We start from the raw sequence: 14,396 nt of genomic DNA on the forward strand, positions 1-14,396 counted from the left end.
TACTACGAACATATTTTCCTCTCAATTACAAGCAATGGGATAACCCAGGTTGAAGATCAACCAGATGGACTCTCCATCCTCAGCTGCCCTCTAATGACAGGGCTGGTAGACAGGACAAGCCTTAACACAGGCCATCATCCCTACAGCCTTACACCTTTGCCCTTGGACACAGGGGGAAAATGAACCAGACGCAATTGGCTGGTGGTTTGGTTTTCAAGCCAGAGGAAGCTGGAGTCTCCGTCGCCAGAAGCCAGTCAGCTGCCAGCAAAGTATCTGCATGAAGATTTGCCTAACATCTTCTGGCTGACAAACTGCATTATATGTCTGTCCCTGTGCCCAGGAGTAAGCATCCCAGTTTTCTACCTCAATACGCTGTGTCATATACAGACAAAACTGTACACTTCTCATGGTGGTGGTGGTGGTCTCCAAGCTAGGTCCGAGACAGAGCTGATGTCAGGGGCCTGCCTTGAGAAGAAGGGGAAGGAGCTCTGTCTCAACTACTGCTGCTTGGGCAACTTGCTGACACCAGAGTCCTGAAAAAATTAGCTTAGCAGCAGGCAATATCCGAGCCAAGAAAAGGCAGATCAGCAGCTGCTGGAAGCAGAAACTCCTTCGCAAGTTCTGGTCCTCTCTGTTATCACCCAAGCTGCTTTCCTGACTTTTAGCAACAGCTTTTTGTTAATTAGGTCATGCGTGGCCATTGTGTGTGAAGTGCTACACGATCCAGTAGGAACAGTGTTTTGTGCCGGAGTCTTTTCACTTCTTAAGTCTCGCATTTTCTTTGCTCTCCAGGTTATGCTGAGACAGAAGGAGGGACTTGGAGAGGGAAGATTAACCTTTCGCTGGCCACAATTCGTTCCCTCTTATCATGGAGGATTTGGCAACCCTCCCCCCTCCCATCCAGCCTATCTGTCTGAATTGCTGAAAGCATAATGCTCCCATATGAGAGATAAGTAAGTGAGCTCTCTTTCTTTTCCATAGGGATGAACTATAGTGTATGCAGATTATTAGGAGAAGAAAATAATATCAGAGAAAGGTGGCTTTCTTAAAAGGCATCGGTAGCATTAGTGTCATGTGTGAAACACCCATTTGTGACAACTGTACAGATCTTTCAACAGAAAATTGTGCTGTGCTACCTTTTAAAGTATGAAATGCTAATTTTGGATTTACAGTTTTTGAACTGGAGGGCTGTATTTTGCATGGAATTTTGTTTAATTTCCCAGTGAAAAAAGGCATTTGAAACACAACTGCCTACAGCCAACTGTCAACAAAAATCAACTGTAATAACACGCAGCCTGTCACTGATTTATGTGGTGATGTGGTAATCTTCTCCATTTAGCTGGATATTTCTTCTTCATACCAAATAGCTGAAAGTCTTGCTAGACATTTATGAATATCAGGAGGTACTATTAGGATGATAATGGGGCAAGATTAAAGAGGTGTTCACTAGTTCAAAGTGCCAGTTAAAGAGACAGAGAATTGAGAGGTGTAGATATATATGGCCCATTGGTATAAGTGAACTTTATATTTTCAGAGTTGCTTAAGATTTGGGAGACGGCATATTGAGATCCATCTGCCATGAGAGCATCTTTCTAAAGGGAAACTGGGGGGAGCAGCTATACACATTCCCCCCCCCTAAAAAATCTGCTTTTGTTTAGCAGGGGATGGGTTGACAGTCTTGAAGATGAAGCAAATGAGTACTGGTGATGTTAGGGCAAAACAGGGTGCTGAGACTCTTCACCCTTTTCTCTGAAGGTCTGAGCTTTGGACATGGTCACTTTGCACCAGGCTGTGTCTCAGCGAGAACTGGCAAGTAAGATATCGCACGCTGCGTATTACAGCTAAGAAAAGTAGTTGGCCTCTCATAAAGAGCTAGAACTAATGCAGACAAAACGATGCTGCAAGACTTGAGCTGCAAATAAAGAGACAAGTTTGTGTTTTACAAAAATGTATAATTTACCAGGCATTTCATTATGCTGTATAAAAAGGCAAAAATGATAATTGAAAATAAATGTGGCTGCCTAGCTACAGTATATGCTGCCAGCGTTACTGTAAATAGAAGCGCTTTCTTGCTGAAGATAGTTGAAATTTTGATACAACTTCTGTCTGCAGATTTGTGTAATGTATCTCGTTAAATTTGTTTCAGTTTGGGTATTTGTTGCAGAGAAGCAGGCAAAATGTGAAGCTCTGTCTGTGTATTTCTGTATTGAGGGCTTTATATGACTACATTCATTATTAACACCGTACTCTGCAGATGCACACATCTGTAGAGTCTGAGAGAGGATGCATGTTGGTGAGTGTATTTCAGGGTAGGCAAAGTACACCAGATACCTTTAAGTTTGCCAAAGATTTTCAATGGCAAACTCCTGTCTTCCAAGGAACATGGTTACAAACACACATTCACCAAAGCACTGTTGTAGGGCTATTCTACCCTGAAGCAAAGGGAACTTTGAGCTGCCGTTTTTCATAGGCAGCATGCAAAGATGGGGCTACTTGGGGGTGCTGAGAATTACTGAAGAAGGAGAAAATGGGTCCATGAATTGTCACTGCTTCTGCTTTGAAAGCTTCTTTCTGGCCCCCGTTGTCCTTTGGGTAAGAGCTGTGTCCTAATGTCTGCCTGGTGCTCTCTACATGCAAAATGGGAATCTTTCCCGGGGGAGTTTTTTTGGGGAAAAAAAACCCTCTCCTGGATTGAGATATTTTCCTATGAGACTTTTAATTTCTCAGTAGAGGGAGCAGCAAATGGCTTTAGGCTCACTTCATGGTGTCTGCTCATGTCCTGCAGCAGCAAAAGGCTCTGCGGGTTACCCAAGTTATGAGTGAAGCTACTGAGTTTCCATTAGCTGTGGAATTAAGCTAAAAAAGCAAAGGTAAGAGGCCTTGCCTTGACAGAAAGAGTCTTGACACCACTAAGCTGGCTTTGGAGGCCACAGAGGTAGGGTCAGAGAGAAACAGCAAGCGCAATGAGTTGCTTGTTGGGACTCCCATACCACAGATCCCCCAGCAGGATGGATGCAATAGGAACACCATGGACCAAGCACTGGGAAATAAACTGGTCAGAAGGAAAATTATATTTACATGTGTGTGTTTAGATCCAATGTTTAGAATTATCTTTTTTTTTTTTTAAGGTTTAGTTTCCATTTGGACTCTTTTTTTATCTATAGACTCAGCTGGGCTGCATTGTTCAGACAGCCATGGTTGTGTTTGGATGGGTCAGGCCCTCTGAATTCACTTGGCCTTCAAGCAAAAAAACTCATCATGAATAATGAAAGAAAAGGAAAATAATGCCTGAGACAGAATGACTTTAAAAATGATTACTATCTATTCTTTCCCTCATAATTTGCCTCCAGACTTTTCCCTTTTCAAGATAGCTTGCCATTAGCAGTTGAACTTTCAATAGTCAGTACTTTGATAGAACTGGTGCTCTGAAGCCAAAGAGAACATTAGTATTTTTGTTATTATTATTATTATTATTACTATTATTATTATTATTTTATGAAATCAAGGTTCATTTTGACAAGTTCAAAGCCCCAGATGAATACAGGAAGGGCCAAGTTCTGCCCTCAACCATATCTAGTTTGCTCAAATTGGCCACTTGAAACACAGCAATGTTTGCCAGAGACATACTAAATTTCTTGAGACTATGGAGGTTTAAACACCACTTTCAGGTTCCCATCCAATAACTGCTTATAGAAAAGCAGGTCTTGTGCAGAGCATCGCAGAGGGGATTTGTGGTGAGAAAGGAACAGGATATATCAGGGATGCAACTGATGGCCACTTTAGTAGCTCAGCTTCTCTCAGGGGCCGCCACTCAGATTCCCAATGCTTTGTCTCAGGCAGGAGATTTCTTTTCTCCAAAGGCACTTATTAAAAGCTAGTCCAGGTAAATGCTGGCAATAAGCAAGCAAACCTCTTGAGCCCCATGTCCACAACTTGCCAGGCAAGATGATGCTTCTCTGTGACATTAAAGAGAGATAACAGCTGAAGTAAATATTGCATGTTTTACCCTTTCTATTTAAAATAACAACAAGAAAACACTGTTTTTGCAATTGCATTTAAGTTCATTTCCAGCACCTCACATCCCCAGGCTCTAAAGGCTCCCAGCTACCTCTCGTTAAAGGAACCCTTTCCTATAGAGCCCTGGCCAGGCCACACTCCAGGTCCCTGGCCATGATCTTGAAATAACCCAAACTAGCCCCACACCACTATGTAGGATATGCTGAGTCAGGGCTGGGATGGATGCAGAACAATTATAACCAATGAGCTGAAGGAAGTTAATTAGTATATTCCAGGCACCTGTGGAGCTCTTTCCACAGCAGTTTGAGCTTCTGTTTTCTTCCCCAGCACACAGTTCTATTTCACCTTGCTTTGCCTTCCGTCTGAACATCCGGCCACATGGATGTCATTCATTGTCTTGGCCTATCCTGAATTTTGGGTAAGTCTTTATATTATTCCTGAAGTTTACAGCTTTGTAGCATGACAATGCTTTAGGTTTTGGTGAGATGAAGAGCAGAGATAGTTTTATGGTTGTAGGACCTGAAGTTGGTCCTTTCCATGGCAACTGCAAGGTGGAATAGTTGCTTGATGTGAAAGATGATGGGTTTGTCTTTTTGTGGCAAGAATCTAATAATTGCTTTACTTTTTAAGCCTTTTACCCACATGTGTGTTTATTTCTCATTATATGGTTCTGCTTTGTTGGCATGTTTAACCTTTAGATACCTGTACACATGTATTGCCTCTCTCGTGACTCTTAGCTGACCATCTGTGGATAGCAGCAAGGTTTTGTGGGAATTGGTACTTCTTAAGAAAGTCAGATTCTTTGATTTCCTGTCAAAATAGCGGATGATGATTTTGTTTGTAATGGTGAGATGTGCCAGTTCTGTGAGCATGATGGTTTGTGCAGTACATGAAGTCAAAGCTATTAACAGTCTTCAGTCAGGCAATGCTCTGCTCCTGTTGAGTACATGGGGTTTACCCCTGGTTAAAACAGGGATTGCCCCAGGTTTCTGCTTTATCCTTTTCCTGGTGTGTCTGGTCCTGGAGGAGGGTTGGGAGAACAAAAGGTGCATCTTTTCTTCCAGGGCTGCAGTTTCAGAGCAGGGTTAACACAGGCTTCAGGTGTCCCAGCTAAACTCATTTGCCAGCTTGTGGTCGCAGCTGAACTCCATTACAACACCGAAGGGTAAAGGATGGCTGCAGAGTACTGAGTTGCTACTAGAACTTTCTGTGCCTTTTGAATCGGGCTCTGCATTAATTATCTCCACCTGTGCTAAGGGGTGGAAAGAGACCTTTTAATGTATGCCAGGGGATAAAGCTACTTGTGTTGCCCACTGAAAGCATAGCAACCACAGCTTAAATAGCTGAACCTGTGTCAGGTGCCCCATTACTGGCACTTTAGTGGCTCAGGGGAGCAAGGCTTATATGGAATAAACCCCCTCCCCAAAGAAAATCCCTCTGATACTAGGGGTTTCACCTGCAGCATAGAGCAGTCTGGGTTTTAAGATGTAAAAACACACTTGTATATTATCTGCAGATATAATTGAATGTATATTCAAGTCCACAATAGGTACACCTGGGCTGCCTCCCTGGCATGCATAAGTATTCCCTGCATGTGTGTGTGTGTTCCCTGCAATCTACACTACACATTAATATGACAATCCATATATTGTTTTAGGACATGCTGTATGCAGACAATGCTCCAGGTACTGAATTTTTATATACATATATATTTTTTGTAAACCCTGAAATATGGCTGATATGGTCCACTGCAAAATGAACCTATATTGGAAATGGCAAAATTGTAATGTAAAATATACTGGGGTCAGTGGGGTGTGATGTTTTTTGCATACATTTTTTCTCTCTTGACCCATGCCATTCTCCCTCATATAGGGGGAAAAAAGCTTCATCTCACACAGAAATGTGATGTCCTTTACTGCCAGAGGCTCTTGCTGTTTTAAATGAGGAAAAAGCACAATGCATGAAGAAGGAAAATTAAAGCATATTCATTTTGGAAATTAGATACGGTGTCAGGAGACTCTCTGGAAATAGCAGGGTTTGAATGGAGCACCAGACTACAAGACAGTTCACTGAACTTTTGACCACTATTTATACTATGGGAGCTTTTGAAATGGGAAGACAGCAAAGTATTTTATAGCTGTTTAATAGCAGATTGTGGTTTTTACTAGACATTTATCTTCCCTTGGAGTGTATATAAGATAAGTAAACATTATGTAGTGTAATTGTGTTGTGTTGGAAGCACTTTAATTTAGGGTTGGTTTATTTTCCCTGTTTGTGGTACATCTCATCTCAAGCAGCAGTGCTGCCTGCCTCTGTGAGTGCGTGCACTTGCCACCCGAATGCCTGACCCATCCTGGGATCTGAAAGGGAACTCCTGGGATCTAAGGATTGATGGCTATGTATTGGGCAAAGTGTTACATCTAAAGCAGGGCTGGTTGTGGCCCTGGGTGATTTGGGAAGCTCATGTAACTTCTAGCACCAGGCCTGACTTAATCTCTCTCTGATTCTATATAATGAAACTCAGTTTAATCTCATATAGGGCTTCAGTCCCCCTTTAACATTCCAAGTACACTGAGCATTACACCCTTCCAGGGTTGGCAGCTATCTCATTACAATTGCAATGATGCATCACCAGGCAGACATGCATGAATGAAACACTGTTTGCAAAACCAAAAATGTGTTTGGGGTATTTTTAGGTCCTATTAACTTGGGCTGTTGTTCATGGAAATAATGTGGAAAGATCAGAATTTTGATGTAATCCAGAAAATGTTGTCTCGGAGCAGTTTTTATCCCTTTAGTTAAGACTCTTCTTTCCCTTCTCCCTTTTCTTTCTGTCTACGTAAATTTAGCTTGAGTTGGCATGGGGAAAGTTGCACCGTGGCACTGGGTGTCAGTCTTCTGGGAGGGAAGTGCTCTGGAGAAGGAGCTGCCACCATCAAACAAGCCATCTCCTGTAGCTGAAGGTTTAAATGGAGTTGTGCTATACTGTGATAGCTGCACATGGTGCTATTTCCATTTTATCCTTTTTTTTTTCCCCTGGAGATGGTTATAAAATGGGTCTGTTAATGCTTAAAGCTGTGAACACGACAATAAAGCCTTTTTTTCTTTTTCTATTTTTATGTGATATTTGGAAAGATTTAAGCTGATGGACATCCATTGTGTAGTCCCTTTGTCTGCTGTTACTTAGCCTTCCATACAGTGTAGCCTATGTGGGAAGGAAAAAAAGATTCTCCTTCTGCCATGGAAGATGCTTTTCTTCCTTGGACTAGAAGCTCCTCTCCTATCACTAGCCAGTAACAACCCTTCTGTTCATCCTTATGTCAAAGCCACACTACTGAGCTAATAGAGATCGCTGACAATTAGAGACGAGCTGAAATGATTTGGCAAACTCCGGGTGCTTGTGAACCTGAGGGTGTTCTCAGATCCCTACAAGCCTGTCGGGTGTATTGCCAGCCGTGTGCTTCCCACGTCCCCCGTCCTAATAGGGAGAGCAGTTGGGACGTTGAGTCCAGCTGGGCCCGGAGGTTGGAGAAGAATGAGAGGGGGAGTCTATCAAGATGCAGCTCTTCCCTGCTGAGAGATGCAGCTCTTCCTTGCTCTTCCCTGCTTCCCTTCCTGGCTGCTCTTTGTTGCTTCTCCTTGCCAAGACGTCCCAGGCACTGTCAGGTTTCTTCTCCCTGTGTGAGATGGATGTGACAAGATCCCAGGGTGGCTCTCTGTCTTTTGCTTGTGAGTAGCTAGATGGGCCATATCTGGAGATGCCACTTGAACAGACAAGACAGACAATGCGTAAGATAATGTTTTAAAAGGAACACAAATTCCCTATTGGCAAATGCCTCGTCAGGTTTTCCATTTGGTTTGTTTCCTCCTTTTTCTAATGGCTTTTCTTTGTATTATTTTTTTTAACTCTGGTCTTATGAAGCATTTCTGTCCTGTGCTCCCCAGTTGATTAAGACAATATCATGAAATACCTTGAGACCCTATTTATGCCTGAACCTTATAGGGCAAGTGGTAATTTTGGATGGTTTCCTTACTTTTCATTCAGTTTTAGACTGTTTGAATGTAACAACCTGAAACAATATCCCAAGTAACCATTGTTAAAAAAGCAACCAATATTAGCATACTCCAAACACATGTCATCAAATTTAGAGTATGTAATGAGATGGTCTATCACTAGAAAAGGTGACTGATTGATGGCCGAGCTATGGCCAGCAGCTTGTCATCATGATTTCCACCTTGAAAAACTGAATTTACCTTGCATGCTCATCACAGACCTGGACCAGCCAAGAAAGCTTTGCTCAGTCCCAACTAAGCTATTTGTGGTAATATGGAGAGAAGTTGGTTCTCCAGCCTCATTAGGGAGCTGTGCTGCAAGAAAACTGCTTAGGGAATTGTTGTAAATCACTTGAATCCCATGAAACTGAAATGGAGAGGTGTATTTTCATTATATTATTTTATTTTTTTAAGGCCCCAGGGTCTCTTTCATCATGGTATGGAAACCTGTACTTCAGCCTTTCCATCTCCCAGCGTGTCTATTGTGAGGACTTTGGAAGTATCTTCTCCTGAAGCCCAGTAAAGCTTTTAACCTGCACCATGTGCAAACTTATGTCTATTAAATAGGAGTTGTGAAGAGCATCAGGTGGCCAAACCCTAGAAATTGACAAGTTTTGATATGCGAGCATATGCAATATATATCTGCCTAGCTTCTAGAAACAAAGAGAGGGACCATGCTGACAGTTAGATCTTTATCCTACATGACCAAACATGCTTTGCTGTAGAAAAACGTAGAAAACCAGACCAGAGCAAAGGCACAAAGGTAATCAAACAGGAAAACAAATGACTTGGCCTCATCGTTTGCATCATAGACCATGTGAACAAGTTAAACACAACTTCTTTGTGTGCATGTAGAGATAACAGATCCACATTAATTTTAGAGCTGATTGCCATTCTTTATTAATAGAAATGTAATGCAATGCCAATGCCAAGTCCTGCCAGCCTTTCCTTTTTATCTTCTTTTTCAAACACAGACAACATTGAAGGTCTGATTGTTGTATCCCCTATTTATTTGGGAGCTGGTTGTTAAGCCAGGGGACAGCAATGGCACCTTGTCATGGCTGAGGTGATGATGTCTTGTCAGCAAACACTGTAAATAGCACTTGGAGATTTTTTTTCTGAGGCTGAAAATAGTTTCTGTAGAATAATGCTAATTTAATATAGTTTCATAAATTGAAAAGAATTGAATGAATGACAGTAGATTTGTGAATAATTTGCAAATTGAAACAGTGATAGAATTCGTCAATGTGTTCTCTATTAATAGTTTGCTCTGCTTTACATAGCCACCGAGCAGTCTTGGTTCTGTTTTTTTTGAGGAAAAACTGGATGCTTCTTATTATTTTTGTTATTTTAGTGCTCTTTTTGTCTATTCTAAGAGCCATTGTTTACTTTTGAAGTGAATGAAAGATGAATCCAGGTTATGTTTTGACATGACAATGAAATTGTCGATAGAAATCAATGACTTGTCACATGATGAGTTAGGGTCTATAAGGCAGCCTAACAGTGTCCTTATATCTTCAGCCTTCAGCATTGTGCTTCCCTCCTTGGGAGCCAAACAACTGCACTGTTATAGAAAGGTGATGTCATCATTAAGGGGATTATAATGGAGTTTAATAAACCTGGAAGCTGAGGCATGGAACTCTAATAGTGGCACCAGTGTTACAAAGCACTGTATTGTCTATAGAGCCTGGTGTTTATATCTGCATTTATTGACCCTAAAGGGGTAATATAAACAGAAGAGTTAGAGGTCAAAGAGCTCACCTTCAGCAGTTATAGATGGCCATTGAGCAGAGCAGGTTAGCACACTCTGCATTGAAATAGCACCATGTCTCAACTCTGTCCTCCCAAGGACTTCAGCTCAATTGGTCACAGTTACTTTTTGACGATTGCATGGGAATGGTGACAGGACTATTTAGCCTTGGGGAATGTCAGTGTTGGAAACCCACGAACACGTTGGTGCTGTGGTTATGTATTGGGCAGGTGCCATACAAACTGGGTGCTGATGGGCTCCCGAGTGCTCCCAGAACGCTCCTTCCTGATAAAGCAAGGCTGTAGCCAACACTCTTGCCTCTTTAGACCATGCTTGACGTTTGCAGCCTGTTCACTTGGGGCAGATGGGTGCTGGTTGTCCTGTGTGGCTGCCTGTGGTCCAGGCATATTACTGCAACAGGGAGGGTAGGGGTGGTTGGCCTGGCCTGACCAGGAGAGCAGTTTCCCTCATCCAGAGGGGTGGTGCATCCCTCTCACTCTCCCATATTGCCCTCAAATTTGGCCAGATTGTAAATTATACAGTCTGGCTTCAGACCCTTTCCGGAACAGAAGTGCCTTCAGTTTAAGCTAGTTCAGCCCTGGAAAGAGATGGCCCTAAACAGGAATCATAATTGTTATTATTATTTATAATTAAAAAATAGAGAACACCCCAAAGAACATGATTTATAACAAGATACAGGAACAATTTATTCTCTCTCTCCATGGATTAGAGGGGTGGTACTTGGAGCAGCTTGTTAAACAGAAGTGCTTGGCCCCTGGCCTTGCACTGCTGTTTAATGATCCACTCTTCATGTGCCACCTCTCTAATCCATGGAGAGATAGGTACAAATTGTATCTATAATGTTATATTACTTAACAGTATAATGTATTATAAATCATAGAATTGCATCCCTGCCTTGTAATTGGTGAGATGTGTTGCATGAGAAATCCCCTAATTCAATATAAAGTGGTTGCTCTTATGCATAACTACCTTTCTGGATCAAACCAATTCAACCCAGAAGTGGTGAAGGGAAAGTTAAAGCTTTTTTAATTAAAAAAAAGGCAAAAATATGACTTTAGCATGGCTTTATGGGCCCCTCATTGGCTTTATGAGCTCCTGCCCTCGAACGGCTGTTTAATAGCCCCCTGCTCACAGGGAGCTTCACTCTGCAGCAGGAGCTGGTCTACAGCATGCCCTCCCTGTTCCCGGAGGATGCTTCTGTGCCCGCCAGTCTGTTTGCACCAGGATTTATCCTCACATGTGGTTGTGGATCTTCCCCTGTGCACCATTTACAGTGCCTGCCACGGTGATGACATTGGAGCACTCTTGCACATAAGGTCCGAAGTAAACCCATGTTTTATTCCCCCCATCAAACAAAGCCAAGTCCTTGTCCTTGACTACTGCCCAGCAACAACCACGGCTTCAAGGGAGACTTGAAACTACCCAAAATATCCTTATTATGTAGCACTTTATCAGTAAAAGAAATATTTTTCCTGACCCCAACAGTAATCCACTAATGTCCTAAAGCTGGTTGAGTGATGGGCTCGCATGATTTATTCCATGGAGTTGCAACTCCAGATGCGTCTCCCCCCAATAAATAACTAACCTTTCTTTAATAAATAATAAATAAACCCTGAAGCCATTCTAGACAAACTATGCTTAATTAAAGCCTGTGACACTAAAACAAGTTACCTCTCTTTTCAATTAGAAAATGCACTTGTGCCAGAAACAAGAAAATTTAGGATTAGGAGTGTCTAAATGCGTGATAGGAATGGGCCTTAATGAAAGCAAATAAAACAGCCTTGGTTTTAGCAAAGCTTGGTTCTGGGATCAAGGGCTCTGTGCAGGGATGGCAGGGTGAAAGGTCCCTAAACCACATCCATGGGCGCTAATAGGGCTGCTGATGTTGAACTTGCTGGACAAGGTCCTGTTGATCTCATATGGTTTCCAAAAGCGCTGGAGACCAGCAGTCAAACAGGTATGCAAACCCTTCAAGCCTCTTGGAGGCAAGAAGTCTGGAAACCTCATACAATCAGTAACTTCTATTATTTGTTTCTCTCTGTTTAGTTTGGGCCAATCCATAAATATTTAGGAAACCTCTCATCACCCTCCTCCTGCAGTATTTCACTGGCAAGAAGAAATTTGGTAGGCTTGAAATGAAGAAGAAAAGGAAATAAACTCTTTGGCCCTCCTAATGACTTAAGCTAGGACAAATCTGCATTGGGGTTACAGGGAGAACAAACTGGTCTCATTTTAGGAGGAAACATTGTGGGGTATGTTAACAAAGTGAAGCTCCCACTTGGCCTTTCCCATCTTCTCCTTCAGCCATGGGGCAGCTGGAGTTACTGATTCAGACAAGTTACTTAATGTCTTGTGCTGCCTTATGTAAAATGGGAAGGCAAAAAATTCCCTTTGGGAAGTGAAGGTGGGGAGATGGAGGGTTGTTTCGCCCTTGTTTTACATGCAGCATCTCCTCTGCAGGGTGATACCCTTTACTAGGTGTTCTGGAGATGGGAAAGAGCCGAACTGTTTGTGTTCAAAGTTTGCCTTGCTTAGCAAATACAAAACAGCAAGAACCTGAGATAATACTTCTATTTGCAAACTAAAAGCATTTAATTGGAAACTCCTGGGGGGGTGGTGGGGGGGGATGTATATAATTGATGCTTGTTCTTGCAAAAGACATAAAATCTTGATGCGCTGATTCCTCAAGCTTTTTGCTTTTGAATGTATTTCTGTGAGGTGCAAAAATGACACTAAAACTCCTACTGAATTTTATTAAACGCTTTTACTAAATAAAGCCAGCAGCACGATGACAGTACTTTTCAGGGCAAAGAGATGAGACTGTTTTTCAACTAGTTTTGTTGTTATATTTAGGTCTGTGGTACCCAGGTTTCCTTCCTGCTCGAGTTGTTTTGCTTTCACCGAGCGTGAATCGTCTGCTGTACAAATGTGGTGCTATGCATGTGCTTCTCATCTCCCCTCTCTCGGTAGTCTTACCTGCTCTTATAAGTGAAAGCCTGGGGTGGGGGAGCAAGAGAAAGAAATAATTCATTATTGGTTTCTCTCAAAAAGCCCCAAATAATTATGCTAAGGGGGGTAAAGTATTTGTCTCTCTTATGACCAGCTTCAGTCCCCCCTGTCCCCTTCCAAACCCCCACAAGCCTTGGGGTACTGACTTTTCCTCCTCATTTTGGGCAGGGGCTGGGGTTCATGTTATCCCTGCCAATGACCCCAGGCAGATAGGAGGCTGCGTGGCAGAGTAGGGCTGTGCCATGGGGAGTGAAGGGCAGGATGAACCAAAAATAAAGAGGAAAAATGCAAAGCTCTCTTCTCGGCGAGCTTTAATCAGTACTCGCATCCTACGTTTGTAAAATGACTGCCTAACGGGTGAAAAAAATCCATTTCTCTGGCAGCAGGCACTTACTCTTAAATCAATGCAACACAGTAGGGCTCGCTTTTCTTCTCCTTTTCTGACTTTCCTATTTATTTGCTTTATATGACAACAAACTTGCCTCCTTCTGGACCAAAGCGAGAAGTGAAGTGCTTTACTTCCCTCCTTTCCCCACCCTATGGGATTATCGTGAGCAAGGTGCAAACACAGATTCTTTTTGTGGAGTGTTTTTATATGCATAAAAATAGTATGTAATGATTTCGAGGATTAAAGTACGGTCGGAAACTTTTTAATACGGTATAAAATACTTGCAGTGAGTGTAACCCTCTCTGACCCTCCACGACCTCCATCGTGAACATACAATAGCTATAAATCCTGGAGCAGATTAAGCAATTTCCCCATAGTAATGTGTCTATTGGAGTTTCAAATAACGCAGAGTAGCCTGAAACATTTGGATATTCCAGTCTGTATCCCTTCTGTATGTAGAAAGTTGATGGCAGGGCAGCATCCTGAACTTTGACTCCTTGTAAAAGTTTAAATTGCTGCCCTGCTGGGCTGAGGGAATGCTAATTACTTTGTCTCATACAATACGTCCAGACTACTTATTTAAAACAAAGTAAAATCCCTGAAGACACAGCTTTTTGCATGCCAAATCTACTGCAGTCCCCCCCCCCCAGGACACACCAAATAGCAAGGCCTGTTTGCATACAGCAAATTTGCTATTTAGCAGCCTTGAAGAATAAGGTAGATCTTGCACTGCTCGTGTGAAAATTCAGTGCAGCACTTGCCTGGGTATTGCCCATAGCAGCAGCTGCAGCACACAAAAGCTGTGCATGTTTCTCCTTGGGACCGCAGAGTGTGTCCCCAGACAAAGATTGTCTCAAGACTGAAGCTATGCAGTGAGTAGAATTTCTTGCAAGCAATTAGGAGGCTTTTCTGTGCTTATAGCAGGGTGGGCACTAGGGGTATGTCCAAACCGAGGACAAAGCTATGAACCAGGAGTGAGGGAGGCTGTGTCTTCCAGGAGATGCTCAAAATCTTCACTGCTTCCTACGTTGCTGGAGTCTAATAATTATTAACATTTCTGTAATAACAATATTAATTACCAGGGAAGCTGAAGTTCACTCGTGATTGTTTGGTTCCTTTCAGCAATCATTAAACACAATTAAAAGATCAGAAGTGATG

General features: G+C 42.4%; 1 long non-coding RNA gene across 1 annotated transcript in view; it reads left to right on the forward strand.

Annotated features, from left to right (window-relative positions):
* The first annotated feature begins 4,350 nt into the window (after window positions 1–4,350).
* The window catches only part of LOC136014526 (uncharacterized), a 53,336-nt gene continuing 43,290 nt past the window's right edge, over window positions 4,351–14,396 (forward strand). The window contains exon 1 of the long non-coding RNA XR_010612758.1: window positions 4,351–4,435. This is a non-coding gene — a long non-coding RNA (uncharacterized LOC136014526). The remainder of the gene's footprint in view (window positions 4,436–14,396) is intronic.

Source organism: Lathamus discolor, chromosome 5, assembly GCF_037157495.1.
Source record: "Lathamus discolor isolate bLatDis1 chromosome 5, bLatDis1.hap1, whole genome shotgun sequence".
Classification (NCBI taxonomy): Eukaryota; Metazoa; Chordata; class Aves; order Psittaciformes; family Psittacidae; genus Lathamus; species Lathamus discolor.